The 14,035-nt window shown below is 41.4% G+C and overlaps 1 protein-coding gene across 1 annotated transcript in view; it reads right to left on the bottom strand.

Moving 5' to 3' along the window:
• The window catches only part of kcnj13 (potassium inwardly rectifying channel subfamily J member 13), a 29,164-nt gene extending 15,428 nt beyond the window's left edge, over positions 1-13,736 (bottom strand). Inside the window, exon 1 of the mRNA XM_034603789.1 lies at positions 13,398-13,736. The gene's annotated coding sequence lies outside the window, so the exon portion shown is untranslated. The remainder of the gene's footprint in view (positions 1-13,397) is intronic.
• Between the last annotated feature and the right edge of the window lie 299 nt (positions 13,737-14,035).

The following is a 14,035-nucleotide window of genomic DNA, read 5'->3' as shown; positions in this document are numbered from 1 at the left end:
GCTAGCGAACTTGGGAGAGAACTAATACTGCTTTTAAGTTGCTATTTGAAAGATTACCTCTTTAAAACCAATCGGAGTAATAACATAGTAATCATCAATGTTTCCAACTAACTTTAGCAGCCTGTTATCATAGTTACCACCATGTTTAATGTTATAGATGGAAAGAGTAAATGTTAACCTCCCATACTGGTGCTCACTGTATCGTGGAGGTAACGTTGAGACTAACAGCTAATGTCTTGACTGACTAGCGCAGCTAGTCAGCGTTGCGATTTGGAATGTTATAGGATGTGTGGCACTAAGTTGTTTACGGTTCAGCCACGCAGCTTATGTTAGTAGCGGATAGCAATGGTTTACTATGCAAGTGCATTACAGGTGCATAGAATCTGAATAGCCAATGCATATCTTAAATGAAGTTCAAGTTACACTGTAAATTATTCTCATGTTTAAGTCAAGTATAGTGACATGATATAGTAATGAGTTATCACATAACATATTACTGGAAAAGGATGTGTAAAACAGATAAGCCCTTTGCTTAGAGATGTGAAATACTTTATTGTTTTGATTTGTACATTATTATTTAGTGAAGCACATTGAAAATGCAAGCTTCCAAGCAAGTGAAGTTCTAATGTTATATTAGTGGTTACTGTGATGTTGTTCTATCATCTCAATGTAATCTGAGTGCACCCAGGTAATGGTTACACATATAGAAAAGAAGTTAATGAGATCTCATGTAAGAAATAGAATTAGAAAACAGACACTGATTATTCTGCACTTTGTGTAGATTGGTTTTTTATTCATACTAGAAGAATCTGAATCCTGTGAATCTGAATGCTGAGATGGCGAGCTAAACCCAGATCGTGGATGTGGTGTGGCCTACCGTATGATCCAGACCGAACTTGATTCGCTTATCAAGAAGACATCAGACCCCAGTCCTGCCCGTCAGGTAAACAGGTAGTAAGGTAGTTTAGAGATACAGTACACATAAAGACCCGGACCAGAACGGAACTGGTGGAACCTTCAAGCACACACTATTCATGGACTGAACGGACTATATCCTGGGAACTGTACATATACACACACTGAAAGGACTGAGTTCTTTTACAAGAATCATACAATTTCCAAACAATCTACTCTTTTTTATTTTACACTGTTTTATATTGTGGTTGTTGCATGACCGATTGTGAATCAATAAACTGGTCATTTGTTCAACTTGTTCTTTGTCTTAAGCCTACCTCTCCTTCGAATCTAGGTAGATGTTTAGTGCTTTTTCTAATACTGGCCCCAGACAAGTGCTACACAAGACTCTCCAACGGGGGGACTACAACATTGCAGGATAGTTTAGCCCCTCCCCCTCAACCAGAGAGACTGTAGCAGGTGATGCATGCGCCCGGACCTCACAGTGTCCTCGCTTTGATTTGCTTGAGTTTCTAGCTAAAGATATTGAACAATTTGATAAAGACAACTTTGATTACAATATTGATAATTACTTTAGGGAACTAGATCTCAGCCTAATTGATGTGCCAAATGCAACAGAAAGAGAGAAGGTTAAACTTGTGTTGAAAACCAGCTCTACAGCTGTTTACAAGTTCATTCAGTCACTTCCTTCCAGTGTCACAAATAACTACACAGAGCTCCGTCAAGCACTAGTCAAGGAATTCTCTTCTACTGCTGACGAGATAACATCCATCGTTACAGCATCCCAAATTAAACATTCATGTTGTGAAAATCCTAGAGATTATTTCAGACGTTTCAGGCATGTTTATTTTCAGGGAAAGAACGCACCGGGCCTAGAAGAAAATCCCACCTTCAAGTCCTTGTTCTTACGTAACCTAAAATCCATGTATATATATACACATATCATACTGATGACACAGCAAGGTAAACATTCAATGCAGCAGATCAAGAAGATGATACAGGTGGCTTGGGAAACTGTTGTCACTTCCAAGGCTACAGTAGGTGCAACTGAGCCTGTCAAAACACACAACAAGGTGTCAAGTACATCCGCCGCCTCAAAACTTCACCCTCACAACAGAACAAAGGGGGGTGACAAAAGGCAGCGTAGGGACACTGAGCGTATCCGCCATGTCCACCAACTTCCCAGAGATAGGCATTCCCACAGTAGAAGCTGCAGGAAGCCATACTCTGACATTCTGGGGCAGACACATTACTATCCACTAGACTGCTCAGATGATGACCACAGCATCTCTGAGTACAATTCAAAATATGGTTATAACCGAGCACACAGTGACAGCGCCTCTGAAATCCTCTTTGACTCTGGCTCCCTGGAGCGTTACAGCCCTGAGCCACGACACAGGCGATCCACAGCTCGCTCCTCACGGACATAACCAACACAGTTAACCGCTGTACTGACAGTAGGTATTACGTTTTTTGCAGTTAATAGGCAAACTGTTGGCAACAGCAGCATCCCCAAAACCTAAATTCTGATTGAACTTAGTGAACTTTGTAAATATGTTTGGACCAACTACTTTCCATTCCATAATAATGTAGTCCATACAACACATGTCAGGACGTGAGCACATTATTACACAAAACAATGATACAGCCATTTGGATTTTGAGATTTTGGAAAAAATGATACCCTTCCGCAGCAAAACCTACCTAAAGGTTAAAATAGTTAAGTCTGTCAGATCAGACCGAGTACTACATTGAGTAGAATCCAATGAGTGAACACAATTCCATGCCACTCTCTCTGCATCATACCTTACAATAAACATTTTCTTTTCTCACCAACCCAGGGAAGAGCACAGGTTATTCATATTGTACTGCCATTGTAATCTGAATTATTTGTCTAACTTCACTCTTGTTTAGCCAAAGCAGTTAGTGTAGACAAATGCCCAGATGTTACCACCCAAATGAACAGAAAATTTACTTTTCCAGCTATGGACTACACATGTTCAAGTTTCGTCCTCAGGAACACACGTCAGGTGTGACCCTGAGACCGAAGGAGGGATGTTGGGACCTAGTATTTGTGAGCTATAGTTGGGCCTACATGTGTAGCCAAAGCTGTCAACCACATGTTTCCTTTGTTCTGAAGACAGAGGAGAGCCTCCAGAACTCATTCTCCCAGGGTGCTTCAACCTAGGTGTTAAAACTGCCTCTGGACACAACTTTCAGCCACTATTGGTCACTCTGGGCCCCATGACCCATGAGGTCACCAGGCCAATATAAGCCCTGTTCCCTTTCTCTTCTTTCCCTTTCTACTCACTTCTCCTGGAGGAGAGATGTAGCTCTCCAGCTCACCCAGCCAGGGTAACTTTATCCCTACCCAAGCTCTACCAACCTTCAAGCAGACCTGCCTGGAGCAGACTGCTGAAACCTTCCAAAAGGCAGCGACGCGGGAGACTGCCTAAGAACATCAGCACAAGAGCTGCATCGCACAGCAGAACCACAACAACAGGAGCCGCAAACCAGCAAGACCACTTCACTGGACTTCAAACATCACATCAACCTTTACGACCTTTCCCCCGTTAATGGACGGGTAACACAACTGGGCTTAATTATTATGCTAGGCTAAGCAAAGCCTGTTCAATTCTATTCATGTGATGTTTACAAGTTTGATTTGTGTTGTTGTGATATTTGGTAATAAGTTATTTGAAAGCTAATGTTAGTTATGTTATGCTCTTGACAGTCTTTCTTTGCATGCAACTAACTTCTTTCTCTAACCTGGCACCAACACCTCACACACACATCTCCCCAAACTTAACACATACATGTGACATCAACCACATGGTATAAACACTCCAGGGGGTCTTTTGTTTCATCGTGGCCAGCCGCCATTTTGTAACTTACTCACTTACTCACACACACACACACGCATACTCACGTACACATCTGCACATCTGTATATAGTAATTAAACGTTTAGTTACACAAATTTTGTCTTCATTAATGTTGCATAAGTGTGAATTTTGCCAACCTCTCCACTCTCAAGAACTGCATATCCTTCAACATTGCTAAATACTTATGTGGTAATTTTGTTATAGTTATAATTATTAATCAGAGTTCCAAATTTGTAGTTAGTACCTTCATGAGACTTAATCAATAAATTGGCTATCTTTTCCCATCCTTTGAAGGGTGGTGCCCCGAGGTAACTTTAATCAATTAAAGTTATTATTTAATATTAATATTTTTATATTAATATTGAATATTTTTTTCGATAACCAAATTTATTGAATGCCCAAATGCACACCATTTAATGGTGTCACACTTAAGGTCTGATAATCACAACATCAAAATCAATCAAACTTCACATCTTCAACCTCACTTCAAAGCTTTTGGACTTGTTTAAAATTTGAGAATCAAGTTTATTAGGTCCTTTTAGCTAAGCCTCATAAGCCCCATGAGACAAACAATGATTTGTGAATATGGGCTATAAAAATACAATTTGATTGAATTTGAGTGATTAAGCTAGGCTAGTCCTGGCTGGTCCTGGAAAAAGATATGATATTGATATCCATCTTTTCATTAAACCTTAGATAAAACTTCACAACAATCACATTTCGTAAAATGCGAAATTGTTCCTTGGAATCTCAAGGTTAAGCTGTCTTTAAAGTATCACTGTATATACAGAGAGCATATGTGTAGAGGCACTCTGAGCACCAGATGTATGTGCAGGCAGTCAGACAGCTAGAGTTCTGTCCTCTCCAGGGTTTCTATTTCTATGTCAATATTGTTGCCAGGAGATTAGAGCAGGTCCCAGCTGGGAATCTGTCTGAGGAACACAGCAACATGCAGAGTAGGAATGTGTCTTTCATCTGTGGGGGGCTTTAAACTTACTGCACGGCATGGCTCTCCACTCCTCATCTTCACCAATTACAATATACATTTACCAGCAGTTTATGCATGAACTCTTTATGCACATGTAGCTTCACAGTATTTGCTGTGAAGTTAGCATAATTACACATATAAAAATGTCAGAGACATAAAACTCTACAAAACCTAAACTTTAGTGTGAGGGTATGAGGAGTTGTGTTGTAATTTAAAAATTAATTTAAGTAACATTATATTATCAGTATTATTGTTTGGAAAGAAACATACTACAATAAAATAATTTATATTCAAATACCTGATAGTTTTCTAAAGTATTTATGACCAGTTTAAACTTTAAAATCACGAATGGAAAAACTTGGCTTAGATTTGAATTACTTATAATTAAAACTTCTTTAGTTAGTTCAATAGTTCAACAGAACATCTGAGCACTTTCTGTGTTCATCTGAGAAAAAAACACCAACCGAATGATGACTAGTATGTGCTATATAAGCTTAAATAATTCTGAGTAGGGGATGATGTAACATTGATTTCTAGGTAAGAAGTGTTACTTTTTGCTGAGGCTGGGGGAATCAGCAAGGTTGTGACATGAAAGCCATGTGCTGGCTGGGGGTTGATTAATCTAAGTGAGTGTTGATTTGATCTCTGATACAGGCATGATGGTGCCAAGCATGGCAACATCACTGGCAACATGAATTCAGGAAGCTGCACAAAGACTCTGTGAGTAGCTGCTCTTCAACAAGAATCACTTTGAATTAAACAAATTATATACAAGATGTCAATGAATTAACTTCACAGGTGTTGACAGATGTTTCCCCCAGCTTCCAATCTTAAATACTAAGCTATGATAACCCTGTCTGGACTCCAGCTCTGTACTCAACACACAGACAACTTATCTAATGCTGAGAAAGAAAGTGATGTATATTTCTCAAAAACAAAAACATACTGGTCCTACATAATAATCCATACTTTAGAATAAGTATCTCTTTTTTGGTTATTATAGGAGTTTCACTACATAAGAGTATTATGCCTGCAAGTTGCTTTAATGTCAAAAACCGGTGACACTGCAAGTTTACAGTGCTCCCACAATGTTGTTCTCTACAATATGAAGACTATCTCTCCCCTCCGTTACATATTCCATGTATATAGGGAATGATCCCCTGCTGTCAAGGTGCGTAGATATTCACAAGGTACACTGGCTTGCCTGGCCACGCCCTACAGTTATGTATAAAACACTGAATAGAATTCAAAATCAGAATCCTGTTCCTAATGGCAGCCATGGTGCAAGTAGTCCCTCATGAACCACATGAGAAAATGGGGGTCTGTGCACAAATGCATGAGTCAATTGAGTTAGACTGGCATAAGGTGACCCAACACATTAAAGTTCTGGAGATGAAAGCTCACCCTTCACAGTTCCTGGAAATGTTGAGGACTCATTGTCAGGAACAACAGCAGTCCACATCAAAAGACAGGGGGCCTAGGCTCCAACAGCCTGTACAAGCTGGTAATAAAATGATGGCTGACCCCCTCTTCTACTCGCCCCTAGTTGTAGAGGTGCCAGGGTTGTCTGACAAAGCAGCCAACATAAGGTCAAGAGATGTTCCAGACGCAGGAGAGTAGAGACTCCGTCATTAGGAAGTGAAGGGGTGAATGTTGACTTTTTTGCTTCCAGAGTCAACACATTATTGACTCTTCTTCTCCATAAGAACAAGGGAATATAGATCAGAGACCTGGTTCAGCAGGTGCCCCACGTAAGGAAACTCCTGCTTTGGCCGCAGTTTCAGTTTGGACCTGGCCCTTTGCTGCATGCCTCCCAGATCAACCTCTGGGATGAAATGTTGCTGGCACACTTGTGGCACCAGGGTCTGCTCTGCATGTCCCCTCTCTTTCCACCTGCTGCTGGGGCAGCAATTTACCACCTGTTATGGGTAGACACTAGGTGGATGCTTACTTGGCTACAGCCTAGTACACCCTGCCATTTTTTTGGATTCAGCTGGAGGCAGATGAATCAAAGACAAGCAATTACTTTACAAGGGATGTGGACATACTGAATGAGGAAAAGTGCATCTTGATTTCCTGGTTCCGTAGGTGTGCCCAGAAGCTTACAACACACAAAGTTGGAAGGGCGTTTCACATGAGGAGGCTTGAGTGGACCTGCAGTGATAGCAGGTTTGGTTTCCGACTTGGCCCATTGCTGCATGTCTTCACCCATCCCTGTCCCCTTTCTAAAGAGGGACAAGGCCTCCTGTTAGCCATTACTTCTGCTAAGAGGAAAAGCAAGCTCTTAGCACTGTCAATCTCTTTTTGATAAAGCTTTTAGTTAGAGCAGGTTCAATTGGACCAGCTCTTGGTTATGCTGCTATAGGTCCAGCATGTCCAGGGACACATAACACATGGAGCTTCTCTTTCCTTCTCTTCCTAACCATCACATTAATGTCTCATCAATACATATTACAGACTTAATTTCCCCCCCGGGGTCCTTGTGTTTTATTGTTTGCAGATCCAGGATCACTGCTGCAGCCACATTGTGGATCATGATGGTGGATCTTTATGGTGGACCATGATGGTGGATCGTGATCGTGATGGTGGATCGTGATCGTGATGGTGGATGATGATCGTGATGGCATTGTGATGGTGGATCAGTGGATCATGATCGTGATGGTGGATGGTGGATCGTGATCATGAATGGTGATTTTGGTGGCAGTTGATCGTGGACCGTGGTGGCAGCTGATCATGGATTATGAATACAACTAGATTGCTCCCTTTATCTCTGTTAGACATTTTCTTATGTATAAATACTTAAAACATTGATAAACATCTTCACCTATGTACATGAACAACATATGACATTATGAACATATATAAAAGACCCAAAATTAAAACTGTAAGCGGATTACTTGATCACTATAACCGAATTATTTAAACAGCAATTGAATAAGAACAATTTTGTCCCAAGCTTCTTGATCCATATAAACGGTTGATCACTATATCTGGTTTCCAGTAGAATCTGAAATTATAGTCTGTGCAGAGCATGGCAGGCTGCACCCCTCTGTCAGTGTTGAATGGGGGGCGGGGTATCATGATGTTTACTCAACATTGTGGTGGCTGTCAGCCTTCGTCGATGGATAATGGCATCCTGCATCAGTGCAACCCTAGTTCGAGCACACTTAACCTGTAGTGCAGCACCTCATGGACCTTGTGACTGGTTGTCTAACCCCGTTTATGTACTAGCCTGCTGCTGCACACGATCATCTCAGTTTACATTTAAAGATTCTTTCATCTACATGTGGCAGCCAGTCCCTCTTTTGGCAAGCGGGTGCCAAGTGTGACCTGATAGCCAGTCCACGCATAGTTTTTATGGTTGGTATAGTGTCCCTTTGTCAGGCCAGTGTGGCCATCCTGTTCTCAGGTTTAGCCTCTGTGTCTGAAAGGAACTTATCTATTTCCTGGGGTCAGTCTTGTGTCTTGCGGACTAACCTATGCAGCCCGTCTGCCTCCCTGGCTTGGCCTTTGTGTATTATAGGGCTTTGAACTGGTTGGTATGTAAACAGTGTAATTGTAAAATGTGCAATTGTCACATATCGGCGCATGGGATGCACCAGGATGTGAGAGTTAGCCCATACATATCGAATCTGTAACAGAGTGGAGAGATAGTCTTGATAAGATAGAGAATTCTTTCTAATGTTGTCACTCAGATAAATCAACTGATTTCATTACAACCTTGCGTGGTTTGAGTGTCTTAGTTTATTTAATTTAATCATTCATTTAGACTGGTTTGTCATCAGTTCTGCTTGTAACTCTACTGTCATTTCAGATCTAGCAACTCCCACCAGCTCACGTCTACTATTGTCCATTTTCTCATTAGCTCCTCTCTATATATACTGGTCCACTTCCTTTGGCTCTGCCAATTGTCTTAATGCCAAGTGCCTTAGCTTTCCAGTATTGTATTCTTGCTTAGGTCTAGTTGTCTAAATCCAGATTACCTTGAGTCTAGTCTTTTTGTTGTTGACCTGCCTGGATTTTTGTATCCCTGTACATTTACAACTTAACTCTGCCTCCTGAGTTTTGCATTTGGGTGCTGTTGTGCCTATCTTAAGCGGTGATAGACAAATCTGACCAGAAATGAACCCAGCCAACTCAGAGACAATAAAACAAGCTGTACAGCTTAGGCAAATGCTTTATACCAACATGAGGGGCAACTTTCCTCCGTTGCTGAAGCTCTCCAGGAGTCCTCTGCACATCATAATAAACAATTGGAGGCTCTCTGTGACCAGATTCAGCAGCTTACAATGTTCTAACAAAGACCTGTTGAAGCATCAGGTCCGGCAGTTTCTGCTTCACCTTCCAATCCTTCAATTCAAGTCACTCCTGGTTCAGAGCCTTGCGTTTCTCTACCTTAACGCTACTCTGGTGAGTCGGGCGGTTGCAAAACTTTTTGATTCAGTGTTACCTGGCCTTCGAGCTTCAGTCTTCCTCTTTTCCTACATAACACTCCAAGGTAGCTAACATAATTTCCCTGCTCCTGGATTGAGCCAAATTGTAGGAACTGCTGAGTGGGAGAAATCAGTCTCTGCTGAGGCATTTTCCACTGAGTTACGGAAGGTTTTTGACAATTGCATGAGAGAGAGAGATTCCATCCATAGTTTTCTGTACCTGTCTGCCTCTCTTTCGTACACCACTGAGCCAGACAACCAGTTACGAACCCTGTCCAGTAATCTGGATGGCGCTGGTGAGCCAGGCCAGTGGTGGACTGAAACAATAATTCAGGCCGGGAATTCGACTCCATCCCAGGCCACTGCCACCCTGTTCACTTAAACCACCAGACCACTTATCCTGTAGGCTAAACCTTTTTGTTGATGTAACGGGTACCAGACTAGTTATGAATTTGGCCTCTATGTTCATGTGGGAGGAAATTTATCCAGATTACAAAATACTGCAAAAAATGTGACTGAACGACAAGTAATCTATCTGAATACTGAGTCTGCTAGCCTGCTATTCAAATTCACCCAATACTTATTTTTATATGCTTAAGACAACAGACAATAACATTGATATTGTAGTTTAGGGTACACTGTCATACAACACAGTCCATAAAACTGAAAATCTGAATTCCTGGTCAATCTTGCTTGTCATATTCTAAGATTTAACTTTTTTGCTTTTTTAAAACTTCAAACGCTATTTTTTAAATCACTTTTGGATCCCCATTAGCTTCCAAAAAGTGGAACCTATTTAATGATAGCTAGCTAGCCATACTGAGAATGTCGTGTGTGTCTGTTTTATTAAGTGTTTTTGACTGACCTGCTGCTCCCTTACTTGCGAACATGTCCGTAATTTTACTGTATTTTGCTGCTTCTGCAGCCAAGGCTTTTCGTTTTCTCATCTTCTCTCTCTCTGCTCCACCTTTCCTCTTCTGCCGCTGACTGCGGTCCATTTTGACTGACGTCACTTTCAGAACGTGGCTCGCGCTGAGATCTCCGCTGGGATAGTGCATGGGCATGCAGGGCTTTCCACTACGGTGGTGGTGGTTCATGCGGCACCGCTGCGCTCTGAACACTGTGATTGGGCCTGAGTTCAGCGTTCATCACAGCACGCTGTGGTGCGCTCAAAGTTCGCTGAGCAGCGCGCTTTGCTCGGCAGTTGCGCAGCGCAAGTCGGCAACCAAGAACGAGCATCAGGCCAACGGGAAATGTCCCGGTGCTCCCGATGGCCAGTCCGCCCCTGGGCCAGGCCCTACTCCCTGAAATGCCCTACCAATCACTCATTCATGCCGAGCTTTTCCTGAATGGTAACGCACATACTGTGTCAGTTTTAATTTTATCGTGTTGCAAGTCATTTTTGTCAAGTCAAGTCTGAAGTAATCAAAATTGTCTGACTCGAGTCCAAGTCAGGTGACTCGAGTCCACAACTCTGCCCTACTTTGTATATCTTGACGATAATCTAGTTATTTCCAGGAGCATGAGGATCACGTAAGGAAGGCTTTGCAGAGACTTTTGTGAAACCAGCTTTTTGTGAACGCAGTGAAGTGTGAATTCTGTGTGTCTGAAGTTTAGTTTTGGGGATTTGTGCTCAGGGAGGTAGGCATTCAGATGAACTCAGCCAAGGTGGAAGCAGTCATGAACTGACCTCAGCCAACATCCCGCAAGCATCTGAAGCACTTCCTTGGGTTCGCAAACTTCTACAGACGTTTCAACCAGAACTATAGATCCGAGGTAGCCCTCCTAACTGCCCTCACCTCTGTCAAGTGTAAGTTCTCCTGGTCCTTAGCTGCTGAAGCAGTGTTTCAGGAGCTCAAGTAAAGCTTCACCTTTGCTCCCATTCTTACTCTCCCTGATCCTGCCAGACAGTTCATAGTGGAGGTGGGTGCCTCCATCACAGGTGTGGGGGCCGTTCTTTCCCAGGGCTCAGCTGAGGACCAGAAGGTGCACCCCTTTGCAATCTTCTCCTAGAAACTGTCTGCTGCTGAGAAGAATTATGACATAGGCAACTGGCAGTCAATTCCATGACAATGGATTGTGGACTATGGTGGCATCTGATCGTGGACTATGATTGCAACAAGATTGCTTGATATACAATATGTCTACTCAGATACTCAGATACCATTACTGACAATAATTCCTCAATTCATTTACCTTCCATTATGCTACAAACTGTTTATTCTAATAAGTGCTGTAAATACTCAATAAATATTTTTTCTGATGTTCTCCATTACATGGAGAACTTGTACAGGCTGTTGGAGCCATTACATGGATCCCTCCCTCTCTAAGGTTCCTACTTTCTTTTTCCCCTTTTTAAAGTTTTTTTGTTGTTGTTTTTTCTTACTCTTGTTGAGGGTTAAGGGCAGAGGATGTCACATATTGTTAAAGCCCTATGAGACAAATTGTGATTCGTGAATATAAACTTTACAAATAAAATTTGATTGATTGATTGAAGTTGGCATTAAAGGAGTGGAGACACTGACTCAACGGAGAATAACTCCCCTTTGTGGTTCGGACGGATCATAAAAACCTAGAATACATCAACACAGCTAAGAGGTTGAACCCCCTGTCAGGCCTGGTGGACCTTGATTTTGTAACCACTTTTGTTTCACTCTTTCCTACCACCCAGGTTCCAAGGATGCCAAACTAGATGCTCTCTCCCGCCAGTTTCAGATGTAAGAGAATACCATCATTTCCCTTTCCTGTGTAGTTGAAGCTCTGATCTGGGACGTTGAGGTAAGGTCAGGCAACAGAAGACATTCCTCAGCACCTTGTTACACTCCTGCTCAGAGATTTGGGCTTTTCATTCCCAGCACTTACGGAATATGTAACATAGTGGAGAGATAGTCTCTTCACTCAGAGAACCAACATAACTGAGCATTTATACACCACTGATAATATGTTTCGGATGAACTGCAACTGCTGCCTGGATTGTGTTTTCCAATTCAGGAAGTATTATAACTGTCAAGTGTTAAATTAAATATAATTAAAGTTAAACATATATTTTACCCAATATATAAAACCATCATCTTACCCAATGGAAACTAAATAAATACATGGTCAGTGAAAAAACATGTATATGAGGTATATCAAACTTTCCAGATATGTTCATTGCAAACGTCTGTTTCCTCATTCAGTTCTTTTTTTATTATAAATTTGCTAATGTAGGATATTGCCACATTGACAGTGACACAGATTAGTCTGTGTTGTGTGTAAACTACTTGTTGCTACCTGTCACATTAAGCTCAAACCCTCCATACATAAGAGTGCTGTTATATCCTGTTTCTCTATGCACAGTAGATGATATTCAATTCTTTGCAGAGTTCATTGAAATGCAGTCAGTTCCAATGCTGAAATAACGTCTGTCTCACTGAGTTATATTAGCTGTTTTCAGCTTATACTATGATAACAATTAGAGAAATGCTAATTTTAGGTCTAAGTGATGATCATGGGGTGCTTGAGGGAAATTTTCCTGTACTGTGTCTTAGCTTATTTTCACATATGTATATTTTTTATGATTTTGTAAATGCTTTCTTGCTTTTAATGAAGTAAAATTTCGAATCTTTAATTTCAGCTTGACAATGATAATTACTTGTATGTTATGATATTAGGATATTTTTCCTCACTGTGAGTTCTTTAGATGTATGAGGATGCAAACAGACAATACTTTGTGTAACTGCTCTGGGGAGCATGAAACCCTTGAGGGCTGGTGAGCCATTTTCACATTAAGCTATCCGTGTTAACATACAGTTAAGCACTAACTTATACCAAGTATCCCTTTATGGCCATCTTGGGGTGCAGAGAGTTTTTTTTAACATTCAGTCTACTGCTGTTCACTTCTTTCATTCCTTTTTAACGCAACTTAAAGCCAAGTTTAGCCAATGAAAAATATAAACAGAAAAACATGTATTTACTGTAATCATTGCTGCTAACAAAGTCTATATAGTATATATTAGTATAATCAATGTGATCTGAAACATTATTTTTCGTATTATGGATTCAACAAGTTACATGAACCTTGGGCTGCTTCACAGACCCCACCATAGATCTTATCACAGCTGATAAGAACAATGACTTCAGCTGCACTCACGCACTGTCCTGGTTATCAACATCATTACACTGGATTGTGTACTCACCTGGATCTGCAGGCAGGGCTACACAGGGGCCCTCTGAACTTTTCACCTAAGTGCTGAATAGAGGTCTGCCAAGCAGGCAAAAAGGCTAAGGCAGATGAAAAGAGTGCCACTAGTTCCTTGGAGGACAGTTTGTAAAATCCCAAAGCAGTCCTGAGCAGAAAATTATGAAGTGCCACCCCTGAGAAGTTTTCTCAGTGTGGGAGCTAGTGTGAGTGGGGTGCTCTCTGCGCCTCTGATCTGCAACCTTCAGCTCCAGGGTGAGGATGATTCAATTGGTCACATTACTCTGCATGAAGCCTATTAGTGTTCCCAGAAAACAGAGGACAGGGGGGGCGGGGGGAAAGAACAACACCTTGTCACAATTCATTCAAAGAGCTGCTTGTTGCTGGTTGATGTCCCACAGCTGCTGTGACAAATTGTGTATGCTAATAAGGTATGGTGTTATATTTGTGCCTCATTTCTGAGTGAGAAAATGTATTATTTGTTTGCGATAAATGTACTGTATATGTAAGTTTACCATTATCCATGTTAACATGCAATAATTACCCATCTCACGCAGTTTTACTCATACATTCAAACATCTCTTGCTTTTTGCAGTCAGACTGCTGCACCCTTGACTTCTCTCTTGACTTCTTCAC

The sequence above is a fragment of the Hippoglossus hippoglossus genome, chromosome 13 (assembly GCF_009819705.1).
Source record: "Hippoglossus hippoglossus isolate fHipHip1 chromosome 13, fHipHip1.pri, whole genome shotgun sequence".
Classification (NCBI taxonomy): Eukaryota; Metazoa; Chordata; class Actinopteri; order Pleuronectiformes; family Pleuronectidae; genus Hippoglossus; species Hippoglossus hippoglossus.
The sequence above is the reverse complement of the archived record's forward strand: the minus strand, read 5'-3'. Positions and strand labels throughout refer to the sequence as shown.